This window comes from Sceloporus occidentalis, unplaced genomic scaffold, assembly GCF_023333645.1.
Source record: "Sceloporus occidentalis isolate IW3139 unplaced genomic scaffold, rSceOcc1.0.p SCAF_6, whole genome shotgun sequence".
Taxonomy (NCBI): Eukaryota; Metazoa; Chordata; class Lepidosauria; order Squamata; family Phrynosomatidae; genus Sceloporus; species Sceloporus occidentalis.
Genome location: NW_028316986.1, coordinates 39,367,501 through 39,382,248, shown reverse-complemented (window position 1 = coordinate 39,382,248; position 14,748 = coordinate 39,367,501). Strand labels below are relative to the sequence as shown.

The following is a 14,748-nucleotide window of genomic DNA, read 5'->3' as shown; positions in this document are numbered from 1 at the left end:
AGGGACCACTGCTCTACTGCAAAATGTTAACCTGGACAACTGCAAAGGAGGATTAGTTAAATTCATGGAAGATAAGGCTAAGAATGATTACTAGTCAGGACTGTTATAAGGTAACACAGGTATCAGAGACAGTGTGCTTCTAAATACATTGCTAGGGAGCATAAATAGGAGCACACTATTATGTTCACATCCTTGTTGCAGCATCTGGCTCAACACTGCACAAACAGGATGACTGATTTAGCAGGACTGTTCTTATGTTCTTATTAATGTTGTATTACTTACCCATTTAGAGCTTCAAGATAAATTAAACAACTCAACAATTTATTAAGAATGGATGCAATCTTCAAGCATTAAACTGGCAACTTTTAAATCAAAACATACATGTAAAAGACTATGAACCAATTGCCAAAAACTATATTAATGCTTAATTAAGGCCCTATGCAGACCAGTCACTAAGGCTGGCTTGGGGGCAGAGACAGGGTGTGGCATCCACATGCCCCGACTCCACCCCAGGATGCTATGGCACTGTGCACTGCTCCATACAGTGCTCCTCTGGCGCTGCATCCACAGAGTCAAAGGAGTTAAAGCCAAGGTGCAAAAAGGAGCAGATCAAGGCTGTGGCGTAAGGTTGCCACGGCCCCAATCCAGTGCAACTGAAGGTGGCTGCAGGCTGTCCCTTGGGGCAGTTTGTACAGCCTCTACCTTCACAGACTTTATAAAGTGATAAAAAGGAGGAAAACCTAACTGCTTTGAGTATTGTTTAGTTCTGGTTTCCTTTTTCAGTGAGAAACTTAAGAATAGCATTTCTAAGGTATCTCAAGCCCAAACATGTTTTGGAGAAACGGATAAATGCTGCATGTGCATGTTGCCCTCATAATAAAGAACTAAGAAAAAGTGTGTTAGATGACATCATATTCTTATTGGAAATCATTTAAGCAGACCAGAGGAATGTTAATTATGGAATTATCATCGGGTTTATTAGTTGGAAGTGTCGTCTCATGGTATGTAGTTCAAAGCTCAGTATTCCTTATAACAACTCCTTAAGAAAGACCACTATTTTTATTTCAATATTTTGCAAATGATCAGCTGACACAAAACAGTGATTTGCTAAAGTGATTTGCCAAGGCTCAATCTGAATTATCTCATGCTCTCAGCCACTCTGCCGCACAGGTTCTGCAGTTAGGCTGTAGTTCTAACACACACTCTTCTGGACCCACTGGAAAAACATTGGGATGGGGGGAATGAAAAGCTCCTTTAGGTGATTTTTTTTTGGGGGGGGGGGGGCTTTCATATCTCTAAGCCTGCCTCTAACCCCTACATCCCTGACTACACATAAAAGTCAAGTGTCAATCCTTTCCTCTCCAAGTTCCACTGTCTGAAATGACACACAGCAAACAAGGAAAGGGCACCATATATTTGGAAATATCTCCCTAGGCAGGCTTGCCTAGCACTCACATATCTCCCTTCATATATCTTTTGTTTTTATTTTCCTCAGCTTTTCAACCACTGGGTTCTTTAACTGCTGCATTATGATTTTGTCTCTTTCATGATTGTATTTTATTTCTTTTTGAAATTTGAAAACTCTATTTAAGTAGTGGAACAATTTTGTAAAGTAACAAGTAAGTGTGTGTGTGTGTGAGAGAGAGAGAGAGAGAGAGAGAGAGAGAGAGAGAGAGAGAGAGAACGCACATGCCTGTTGACTTATGGTAAGAATTTTACAACTTATACAGTTGCCTCTCCACATTTGCGGCTTTGACTGGAGTGTAGCTTTGGCATAGCTTCTGACCTCTTAAGATGTGTGTGTCATTTAAACAGCATACCTCCAAAGTGACCCGAAGCAGCTTTATTTTGGTCTGTCTGTTCGGGCCCATAGCATAGCATACATTCCCATTTTTTTCAGTTATACCAGGAGATAAATTTAGTAAGCAATTTTTATAGCCAAGAAGGTATAATTGCTTCATGATTAAAAGGCATTTATGTTTATTTCCAACAAAGTAGCTGTGCACCAGGTAAACTGCATAAGGAGGATTTCTTGTTATTTGCCATCAAGTCAGCTTTAATTTATGATGATTCACTGAATGAAAGGCTTCCATGAGCCCCAGTCACTAACAGCCACTCTCAGATCTTAGAAACTCAGGGGGTGTTCTCACTTGCTTATAATCCGTGTTACAAATCGAATCCAAGGTACATAGTTCCTATTAGAAACCGAATTAAATCTAGAACAGTTCTAGAGCAACCCACAATCGTCCCCACTAGAAATCGAATCGTACAGCGGTTTATAAATTTGATTCGTGTTTTCGTCATTTAACGCGGGTTAAAAAAATAGAAGGGTCGAACCTACATTTTTCCCTTGAATCGGGATAGGAACCGGAGCATTTAAATAGGAACGACAGCCTTTGAAATCGAGTTAGCTGGATGGGAGAAGCGGAGTGCGATGGGGCTGGCCTTGGGGGAGTTGCCCTTTCTGTCCCCATCCGTCGTGGCTGTCGCCATTTTTGCTACCCTCACCCCTTTGTCCGCTGTGGTCTTTCAATAAGAGATAAGGATTTTTTTTATTTTTTATTTTAATGGTTTACAGGCGCTTAATCTCTTCAGCGCTTTAAGCGCCTGAAGTCCCGGCTGCTCAAGCGCCTGCATCTGCCAAAGGACTACAAGGCTTCCCCCAGTGGATTGCAACCTCCCCTCTGTGTGGGGAGAGCCCATTTCTAACGGAGGAGAGGCAGGAAGGGAAGCCTCCTCTCAAAGAGGCATTCCCTGCCCGCTTGGGCACTGATCTCGCCCAGGCAGGGAAGGGAAGCCTCCTCGCGAGGAGGCATCTGATCTCGCCCAGGCAGGGAAGGGAAGCCTCCTCACGAGGAGGCATCTGATCTCGCCCAGGCAGGGAAGGGAAGCCTCCTCGCGAGGAGGCATCTCATCTCGCCCAGACAGGGAAGGGAAGCCTCCTCGCGAGGAGGCATCTGATCTCGCCCAGGCAGGGAAGGGAAGCCTCCTCGCGAGGAGGCATCTGATCTCGCCCAGGCAGGGAAGGGAAGCCTCCTCGCGAGGTGGCATCTGATCTCGCCCAGGCAGGGAAGGGAAGCCTCCTCGCGAGGTGGCATCTGATCTCGCCCAGGCAGGGAAGGGCTCTGATCAACGAGGGGGGGGGGATAGAGCCTTTCTCCCTCCCTTTCTCAAATGGAATCTGCCTTCTCCTCCAACCCTGGAAAGAGAATCTTTGGGAAGAGTGCTCCCTCCCTGCTTTTCCAGCAGCCTCCTTCATTGATCTCTGGGCTCTCTGAAGGGATTCTCCCTGGCTGTCTTGGGAGACATGAAGAGGGGATGCTGTCCTGCAAAACCCATGCCCATAGTTTCTCTGGAAACAGCTTGGGCTCCCCAAATTTGCTTTGCCAGAAGCCTCTTCCATTGATCTCTGGGCTCTCTGAAGGGATTCTCCCTGGCTGTCTTGGGAGACATGAAGAGGGGATGCTGTCCTGCAAAACCCATGCCCATAATTTCTCTGGAAACAGCTTGGGCTCCCCAAATTTGCTTTGCCAGAAGCCTCTTCCATTGATCTCTGGGCTCTCTGAAGGGATTCTCCCTGGCTGTCTTGGGAGACATGAAGAGGGGATGCTGTCCTGCAAAACCCATGCCCATAGTTTCTCTGGAAACAGCTTGGGCTCCCCAAATTTGCTTTGCCAGAAGCCTCTTCCATTGATCTCTGGGCTCTGTGAAGGGATTTCTCCCTGGCTGTCTTGGGAGACATGAAGAGGGGATGCTGTCCTGCAAAACCCATCCCCATAATTTCTCTGGAAACAGCTTGGGCTCCCCAAATTCGCTTTGCCAGCAGCCTCCTTCATTGATCTCTGGGCTCTCTGAAGGGATTTCTCCCTGGCTGTCTTGGGAGACATCAAGAGAGGATGCTGTCCTGCAAAACCCATGCCCATAGTTTCTCTGGAAACAGCTTGGGCTCCCCAAATTCGCTTTGCCAGAAGCCTCCCCCAGCCTGGGGTCTTTCTTCCAAGGCAGCAAAAGTGCTTTGGGCAGTTTTCTCTCCCTCAACCATCCTTTCCCACGAATAATTGCAGGACTCATAGGCACTTTAAGTGCCTCCTCATTGGTTCTTCTATAACAAACCGCGAAATTTAAAAGCGACGTTATGATGACGTTGCTTTGATTGACAGCCCCAAAATGGTGAGTGGGAACGAAATAAGGCTAAAATCGATTTATATATACACCGTTTTATTTGAATAGGAACGAAAGCGGATCACTTAAAGCGAATCAATTGGTAAATGAGAACGAAGAAAAAAAAGCGATTCGGAACGCGGGATAAGACCAGGGTTATTTTGAATCGATTTAACTGATACCGGTGTATTTTAAAGCGTTGTAAATCGCAAGTGGGAACAGGCTCTCAGGCTTGTGGCTTACCTGATTGAATCAATTTGGTCTTCCTCTTTTCCTATTACCTTCTACTTTGACTAGCATTATCTCCCCCCCCCCCCCCCCGTAGATACCAAAAACTGCAGGACCTCATGTCCTGTTGTCCCCAATGGCAGTGCATGCATGTGCCACGCCACCATTAGGGACCTGTAATTGATATGCAATTGATATGAAGTCTGGACTTTTCACAAAGCCCTACCAATATGATGAATCAGGAATATACTTTTTTCCTAAATTCCATAAGTAAACAAGCTATATATTTCCAGGACTGTGCCCATTACACTGAGTACAAATGTTTAGATCAATTTTGATCACAGTACTGATCTTGTCATCTGATTCTCTCGACTCCATCATTTTGGATTTCACTGCTTTAAATGAAAAGTAGCATAAGAAAAAAGGGGGAGCAAAAGAGGCTAGGCCAAGGTTTAGTTTTTACTCAAACTCAGAATTACAGAATTGCCAAAAATGGTAAAAATGAAGGTTTAACAACAATAGATTTTGAAAATATACCTGGTCTGCTAACCTCCCTGAGCCATTCAGCAGTTGTTTTAGAGCACTTTACTCTGTAGTAGTTGTATTGAACATCCAGGAAAAGAAATATGTGATTAATTATCACCACACTATATCATGTTTATGGAGGGGAAACAATACTATTTTGAACCTAGAATGCTTAGAAACTAGGCCATATCATCCTTAAGGCAATGAGAACTATTTGACAAGAACAGTCCTACTCAAATACATCCCTTTGATCCATATTTTTCTACACAGTAGCAAAAGTCAGATATTACTCTTCTCACAGATGTAACCAATTCATTCCTTTTGTATGTTTTACCCATGCCCATAAATGTTTATTCTTTCCCACAACAGAAAACAATGTTTCCCATCTCCACCTGGGTGTCAGCTGTTTCTTATTCAGTCATTTGTGGGACTTCCAAATATGCATTCCAGTCTAAAGTATTCCCACATATGCCACTGCCTAGAAAAAAGTTATTCCATTTTTTTTTTTGTTTATAGTTTTTTGTGTTTTTTTTTCGGGCTATGGGCCATGTTCTGAAAGAGTTTATTCCTGATGTTTCGCCAGCATCTGTGGCTGACATCTTCAGAGAATGCTGGCATGGAAATGAGTGGGGTATATATATATTGTGTGACCTCAGGGTGTCTATTGCCATTCAACAACAGACCAACACAGAGATTAACATGTAAACCACTTCTTCTCAACCCAGGGTCACCCAGTATATATAAACCTCTCACTTTCATGCCAGCATTTCTCTGAAGATGCCAGCCACAGATGCAAGTGAAACGTCAGGAATAAACTCTTCCAGAACACGGCCACTTAGCCTGAAAAACCCACAAAAACTATGGATGCCAGCTGTGGAAACCTTTATGACTTCACTTTTATTTTTTGTTTAGTTTTGTTTTAGCTATTATGAAATAATATCAAACCATGGACAGGCAACTTTTAACACAACTACTGAAAATACAGTTGTTAAACTTTGCATTATCCAAAGGCTCAAGGCCTTCTTGTGCTTAAATGGGAATATGCAAGCAGGTATATTTAAATTGCCACACCACTTTAAGCCTCATTCAATTACTTTTAGTACCAAAATCATGTTTTGTTAAAGAAGCATTCTACAGCACTATAACCTTATGAGTTGTAAATAATGTTCCTGAGTTTGAGTCACTCATCATGTGCAGGTTTCAGAAGGCTGCTTTTTAACAGATAAAAAGTAACTGGAATAAAATTGTCCCCCAACATTATCTGCATGTCTTTTTATGCAAAGAAGGAGCATTGATAGCTACTTAAAACAAGCATTCCACCTCACTTGAATGTGTGCTTTCTAGAGCGAGGTGTTTGGGAACTGCATCTTCTTCTTGGTGTTTGTGTATTGCAGTGTACACCTTTGGGCATGAAACATTTTATATCCGTAATACATTATCATTGGGATCAACAAATACTCCAGATGAAGGCACTCCACTTTTATCTGACCGGATGAAAATTAAAATTACAAATAGAAAATCATTTTAAAAGAAACGTGAGTAATTTCTAAAATATAGTAAAAATTGCATTTTCCATTTTACATCCATGGAGAAAATTCAGAAAATTTGAGCCCAGGATGTATATAAATTGCAAGGCAAGAAGAAGATTCTCTTCTTCTTTAAAGATATCTTAATTTACACAAAGCAATATCCAGTATTTCATATTGCTAAAGCTCTTGATTGCTACAGCTGCCTGGGACCAATTCATTCCTACATAGAGAAAAGTGTCTAATTGGGAGAAAGTGACACTTTACATAGATCTAGAACAAACTGCTGTAATTTTCTAATTCTTCAAATAATAGTTCCATGCCAGCCTGCCCTAATGAATCTAGCACTGCCAGACGCTGCAACATAGCCAGGAACTTTGCCACGCTGCTTTCACTGTCACTTTCTTCAGGCCCCCTCCTTTCCCTATCTCATTATGATGCAATTCCAATTAATCACATCCCAGAATTGTGTCTCTATTTTCCACGAGATGATTCAGGAAAAGACAAAATTATGTGGCCTCTTAAAAGTAAGAATCCCAGATGTAGGTTATAGTTGTCACCTGCCAAAAAGATTTATTTTGCCAGTAATGCAACTACTGAACATCTTGTGGGCCAAAGGCCTAAATTCTTATTCTTGTACAAAATCTACTGCAGCTTCTCAGACATTCAACATCTTCAATTTCTGGACCTTGTCAGCACAAAGCACTTTTGTTAATTTCCTAATAACCTGGTGCATTCTTCCCCAACCTTCTTCCATATATGTTGGACTCCAAGTCCATAATTTCCAAACTCCGCAGAGATGTTGGCTGTGTTCAATGGAATTGTAATCCAATGCCTATTTTAGAGAAATCTATTCAATCAAGACTGTAAATGGCAGACAGAAAAGCTACTCACCCTTTAAAGCCACTAATGTATCAGAATGCCAAACTTATCCTTGGCCATAATGGTGGCTTTGATCTTCTATGCATCTATTCAGCTGGCCCTCCATATCCACAGATTCTTTATCTATGGCTTGGAAATATTAAAAAAATATACAGTTTGCCCTTCGTATCTGTGAGCTAGGATGGCCCTGCCCCATTCTCCCTAATGGTGACACATGCATGTGGCTGCACTAATGTGGCCATGCACATGGCCATTAAAAACAAGGGGACTTGATTTTTGGCATCCATGAAGAGGGATCCAGAACAGAATATGATATGAAGGGTCAACTGTATAAATTCAAAAAAAAAAAAAAAAAAGACTTGATTTTGCCATTTTATATAAGGAATATCATTTTACTATGGCACTGTATTTAATGGAGCTTGAGTATCTGTGCATTTTGGTATCTATGAGCAGTCCTGGAATGAAACCTCAATGGATACCAAGGGCTCACTGTACTGGTTGCTTTCAAGCCTTGAAAGTACTTCCCTCAAAATATGCTCCGGAGGAGTAAATACAATATGATCTGCTCTTATATTACCAGAACAGAATAAGTACTATTTTCTTGCTGCTCCATCAATGCTACTTCAGTCCTCTCTGTATGAAGGAGATGCGCTGAAATATTATTTTGCATATACCCTATCACCTTATCAGAGGTCATGCAATAAAAGAAACAATTCTTGTCATCAGTTAGTTTCTGCAGTGTAATTTCCTGCAGAAACCATATAGTTCCAATATTGTAACAGAAGCCAAGCCTTTAGAAACAGGTACTCAAATACAGTGGACCCTTGGTATCCACTAGAGTTTGGTTCCAGGATCCTCCTGTGGATATCAAAATCTATGAATGCTCAAATCCTATCATATGCAATGAGGCAGTGAAATGGTGTCCATTATATAAAATGGCAAAATCAAGGTTTACTCTTTGGAATTTTCTTTTCTGGAATATTTTCAAGCCATGGATGATGGAATCCAGAGATATAGAATCCATGGATACAGAGGGCTGATTGTACATCTGTGGAACATCCAAACTAGCCAGTTTATTCAGTGCAAGCTAGAGCCAAGCCTTAAAACTAAAGTCACCCATTCAATGCTTCTACACATTTTTCCTTTCTGAACTGCTACTGCAGATGTGTTTAAGGACCTTTCTCCAATGCCTAGCTATTTGTAAGGGGGAGAGTTTGCAGATGATACCAAATTAGGAGAGTTAGCAAACAGCCCAGAGGAAAGGATCAGAATTCAAAATGAACTTAACAGATTAGAAAGCTGGACCAAAACTAACATAATGAATTCTAACATGGAGAATGTAAGGTACTACACCTAGGCAGAAAAAATGAAATGCACAGATATAGGATGGGTGTCACCTGGCATGACAACAATGCACGTGAAAGGGATCTAGGAGGCTTAGATCACAAGCTGGACATCAGTCAACAGTGTGATGCAGCAGTTAAAAATGCCAATTCAATTCTAGGAAGCATCAATAGGAGTAGAGTGTCTAGACTAAAGAAAGAAATAGTACTACTCTATTCTGATTTGGTAAGATCTCACCTGGAATACTGTGTCCAGCTCTGGATACCACAATTCAAGAAGGATATTGACAAGCTAGAGCATGTCCAGAGGAAGGTAAACAAAATTATAAAAGCCATGCCCTAAGAGGAGTTGGTATGTTTATCCTGGGGAAAAGAAAGTTAAGAGGGGATATGGTAGCCATTTTTAAATATTTGAAAAGGTGTCATATTCAGAATGGAGCAAACTTGTTTTGTGGGTGCCAGAGATTAGGACACAAAGCAATGGATTCAAAATACAGGAAAAGAGTTTCCACATCATCATCATCTACTTATATCCGTCCTTTCTCCTAATATAGGGGCTCAAGACTAATCCCAAAACATTAGGAAATACTTCCTGATTGTAAGAGCTGTTCAACAGTGGAATACACTGCCACTGAGGGTAGTGGAGTCTCCTTCTTCGGAGGTTTTTAAACAGAGGCTGGATGGCCATCTATCAGGAATGTGTAGATTATGAATTCTGGCATGGCAGGGGGTTGTACTTGAGGTCTCTTCCAACTCTGTAATTCCATGATGCTAAATCCTGCTTCCCCAATGTTTCTTCCCAGAAGTATACTGGCCTCATAGATTACCTTTTTGTCTAGTATCCTTCCAGAAAGTTTAGCTCTTTGTCCGGAATTCCTATGTGAAAAACATTTAGGTGATCAATTTTAAAGTCCTATAGGATGTTCAAATGAACATGTTGAAATGTTTTCATCCTTTTGCTAGCTTTACCACACTCACAAAAAGCAAACAAAATCCTGCTCTTATTGTAAACTACTGTTATCCATTCATGGAACTGAAGAAACAAACCAATCCACCCAAACTTTGAAGCCAAGTCAGAAAAAAGTCATTCCTCAAGTGCTTTATGTCAAAATGTGATGTGTCAAAGGGTGAAAAACACCTTCAAATTAGAGTCTTAAGTGAAAATCAAGAATTGAGCCATTATGGTCATCCTTAATGCAATGCCACTTTCAGAGCACAGTTTCTCAAAACACAAATTGTCCTTCATTCTTCCTTGCAGAAGAAAATTCTGTAAGTAGAAAAATGGGATACATCTCCCCTTCTGATACTTAAACATATCAAAAACTCATCCTAGAAAAGATCTAGCACAAGGAGAAAGACAGTGTGAATAACAACGCCAAGAAGCTGAAAAAGACTAGAAGTAGAAATAAAGAGGAAAATGTACTTTATAAACAATTGCTTGGCTTCTTCAGTAATTCCATCACCTGCTGACTCCCTCTATGAATATAAGAAAAGGGGTGTGTAGAAAGGCTAAGACAACCACTTCCTACCCATACCAGACCTGTAATTCTCTGTCTCTAGGCCAATGTGATTATAACTGGAGATATTAAATAAAATGAATGGCTCTAAGCGCATACATTTTAACTTTTGTAAAAACTGGTAGCCTGAGTTGCAAAATGGTTAAGAAAACTACCAAGTCAATTAACCCCAGGACTGCCAGGTCACAAGCAGATCACAGATTTTCCCATAACAGTTCTGCTACTGGGTTTGGGAATCTTCTTATTGCCAAATCTACATACAGTCTTCCACTTCGGCATCCTAGCTGTGAGTTGCTCAACACAATTCCTTCCTACTCCCTTAAAAACTCGACAAGGCCTAACATCAAGTGGATCCCCTTCTATTCTACATTGTAAGGCTTACAGAGTAGCGATGGGCAGTTTGTGGCCCTCCAAGGACTGCAACTCTGACCATCCCTCACTATTGGCTAGAGCTGATGGAAGGTGCATTCCAACAAAATCTTCAAGACCATAAAGTGGCCAACAAAGTTTAAAATACCCTCTCCAAACAATCTGTGCCATAATTCTACACATTTAGCTCTGTGTGTGTTTGAATCCTCAACAAAAATATTGTCAAAAATGTCAATATTATTTAGGCCTCTTCTCAGCACTCTTCAATCCAGAGAATTCTGCATACATTAAAAATAATTTAAAAAGCAAACATCTGAAGTCAAATTTTACACCTTTCCAGAAATAAAAATCAATAATGTCTCTCTTCACCAATAATTTTCCCACATTCATTACAAGCAAACTAAAGCCATATTACTAGTTAAAATTGTATTAAAGTCTTCCCTGTGTCTCTGCTATCATAACTTCTCCTTCTCTATTAGATTACTACATAAATTATGGAAGTAAGGTTTCTTATGTTGTACTCAGGAATATGCTTTTTAGTTTTTACCTTACAATCCAAAGAATTAGCTAACCCAAGGTAACGGTCACACCACAACAGAAAGGATACCAAATCTATTACAGTCTTTGGTACATTTTGTTTTGCAAGCATTAAGGTAAGGCATTTTAGAACTCTTTAACTGTGCTAAATCATATAAAGCCATGTTATTTATATAGTGTGTTTTCTCTCCTTTCTACTGTTGTTGTTACACACTTTCCCATTAAATCCAACTTTTCAAACCAAAGTTTGCATAAGGTACCCAGTACCTTGACACAGTGTTCTCAGGAAAGGATAAAAACTGTTTATGCTCGCTTTGAGAAACAGCCATTGTCAACAGTGCCAGCAAAGTCAATGGGCCCACTAACATTGTATCACATTTCATGTCAGCTCAGTAAAAGTCTGGTTCAATTCAACCTCCATTAGATTGCACTATGAATATGCCTTTTCCCTCCCACTCATTCACTTCCCATCCATTGTGCCTGTCTACCAGAAATAGCACATACAGACATAATGCCAGATTCTACACAGCTCTTCCTTCACCTTTCTAACAACTCCCAAGGAGGTGAAACAAGCACTCTAGACATGTTTCTGATACTCCAAAGCCTTCCACCCTTGAGTGTGTGTATTTGCTAAAACTCACAATACAGCAAGCAATCATAGTGTTTTGAGCCTTAAACTGTGACTCTGGAGACCAATTCCAATTCCAACTTGGCCATGTAAACCCACTGGGTGACCTTGGGCAAGTCAATCTCTCAGCCTCAGATGATGGCAATGGCAACCCCCCTCGGAAGAAACATGCCAAGAAAAACACTTGATAGTTCCGCCTTAGAATCGCCATAAATCGGAAATGACTTGAAGGCACACAACAACAACAAAGTGCATACCTGTTAAATCCTGGTCCTATAAAGATTTCCATTCTCATGCACCTCTTACAGTACTATTCCAACTAACAGCATGCAGAGAGGGATTGAAATAATTGGTTCCAATTCTTTCTGTTGCTGTTCTCTTAAGCTTCTCCTCCAGCAGTTCCCACACAGAGTTTTGCAACAGAGCGCTAGTGGAAGCGGGTCCTTAAAAGTCCTTTCCTCCCCCCTTTGCAAAAAAGAAGAGAGGATGGGAGCTCAAGGAGGGATCCTTGGTATAAAAACAAGGCACAGAAAGACCTTGGGACATAACAAAAATTCAGACAGAGCCAGGTGCTGCTGGGGTTGGGCGCTAAATTGACAGAACAGTTGCCTGCTTGGCTTTTGGAGGTTATGATAGACATTCAAGTCTGGCTCATTCAAGGATGCAAGTCAGATATGAGCAAGAGGAATAATACCTGGAGAAAAAGACAGTTTTTCCTTAACTATATTGGGGCTTTTTTCAATAAACAGGAAGAGGGAAAGATGGTAAATGGGGAGGGCTCCTTGAGGAAAGTTCTTGTTGTGTGACTTCAAGTCATTTCTGACTTATGGCAACCCTAAGGGGAATCTATCATGGAGTTTTCTTGGCACATTTATTCAGAGGGGGTTTGCCATTTGCCATCCTCTGAGACCGAGAGAGTGTGACTTGTCCAAGGTCACCCAGTGGGTTCCCTGGTCTCCAAAGTCCTGGTTCAGTGCTCAGACCACTACACCATGCTAGCTCTCTTGTTTATCTAAAAGAAAAGGGTCTAGTTTAAAAACAAAAACTTGATTCTGGCTCAAAGGTAAACAGGGGTTGAGCCCCACCAGAGCCAGAAAAGCCTTGGCGGAGGATTGGTGTGGGAAGGAGGCACAGTGTGAAGCAAAATCCGCTAGTCTCCCCAGAAAGAAGAAGGAAAAGGAGAAGAAGAATGGAAAGGCGGCCGCCCGGGTGTGGCAAAGGGATGGGAAGAAGCATCTCACTGAAGTGTGGCTGCAAAAGTGCCCAAGGGGTGACCCAGCCAAAAGAGGTCTGAGTAAAGGGGGGACAGCCAGGGTGATCAGACATCCTCCTTTTTCCAGGACATGTCCTACATTGCAACCTTCTGTTCAGGAGGAATCCCAAAAAATCTCCTCCATTTTGTGCACATCTAAGAAGCATGAATTTACATTTATATTAGTGTTTTTAGCTTTTATATTGTCATGTCCTATATTTTCCTTGAAGGTCCTACAGTTTGCAGTTATGACATCTGGTCACCTGGCCAAAAGAGGCCTGACTAAAGAGGGGGAGAGCCAAAAGCGGAACCAAGGGGGTGACCCACAAATAGACCAGAGCCTAAAGTAACACTGGGGGGGAGAGAAATTGAGGGGGTTCAAGGCAGTTCCTCTTTGTCCTCAGACATTCAAAAAGCCCTTAAAAGCTGGAGCCATGAAGGGGAAACGGCCTGAGAGAGCTCCTCCTGCCCTGAAAGGGCTCTTTCTGACACTTCAATGCACACAAACTTTGTTTCATGCACAAAATTATTACCAATATTGTATAAAAATACCTTCAAGCTACATGCATGTGGTGTATATGAAAGAAAACATAAATGAATTTTGTGTTTACACTTGGGCCCCATCTCCAAGAAATCTCATTGTGCAAATACCAGTATTGCAAAATCCCCAAACAGTCCTGGTCCCAAGCATTTTGGATAAGCAAGACCCAACCTGTATTGAAATCTTTAAGGTACCACAATGGGAGACGTCAAACACATAGCAGGGTAACCAGATGCCATGACCGCAAATGCACTGCAAAATGTAGGACCTCCAAGAAAAATGGAGGGTGTGACCAAAGAAAAGCTCAAAACACTCACAGAAATAAATGTAAACCCATACTTCTTAGCCATGTTCAAAATGGAGGACGTTTTGGACATCCCTCCTGAACAGATGGTTGAAATGGAGGGCATGTCCCTGGAAAAGGAGGATGTCTGGTCACCCTGTTCTCAGAGGGCATCAGGGTGACTCTCTCTCTCACGTCCAAGGTCCCTGTTTGTAGCTGTTTCTTGTAGGATGACCAGAGGTCCCCACTGCAAAGGAGGACAAGCACCTCAAAAATGTAGGCCCTTCTAGAAAAATGTAGGACATGATCGCAGAAAAGCTCAAATCAACACTCCTGGAAATATAAATCCATGCTTCTTAGTCATGCTCGAAATGGAGGGCATTTTAGAATCCCTCCTGGACACAAGGCAGAAATGGAGGACATGTCTCTGGTCTGCCTGGTTTCTTGGGTTCATCGCCTTTCTGCCCCAAGCAGCATCCTAAAAAGGAGAACAAAGCACTACAAAAAGGAGAACCAGCAAGCAAAATGGAGGACAAGACCAGATATAAAAAGCTCAAAACACTCAGATCAATATAAATCCATGCGTCTTAGTCCTGCTCAAAATGGGAGTATGTTTTGGACAGAAGGCTGAAATGGGGGGCAAGTCCTGAAAGGGGGGCTCTCTGGTCATCCTGGTTTCTTGGGTTTCTCTCCCTTTTCTGCCCACAAGCAGATGATCAGATGTCCTCACCGCAAAAGAGAACATGGCACCTCAAAAATGTAGGACATTGAAGAAAAACAGAGGACACGACAAAAGGAAAGCTCTAAACAACACTCCCAGAAACATAAACAGATGCTTCTTGGAAATGCTCAAAATGGAGGACGTTTTGGACACTGCTCCTGGACAGAAGAAGGCTGACTTGGAGGACAGGTCCTGGACATGGAAAAGAAAATGTAGGACATGACCAAACAAAAGC

The 14,748-nt window shown here is 41.8% G+C and overlaps 1 protein-coding gene across 7 annotated transcripts in view; it reads right to left on the bottom strand.

Moving 5' to 3' along the window:
* Positions 1-14,748, bottom strand: part of LOC149310634 (serine/threonine-protein kinase MARK1) — a 100,019-nt gene that overhangs the window by 84,187 nt on the left and 1,084 nt on the right. The window lies entirely within an intron of this gene.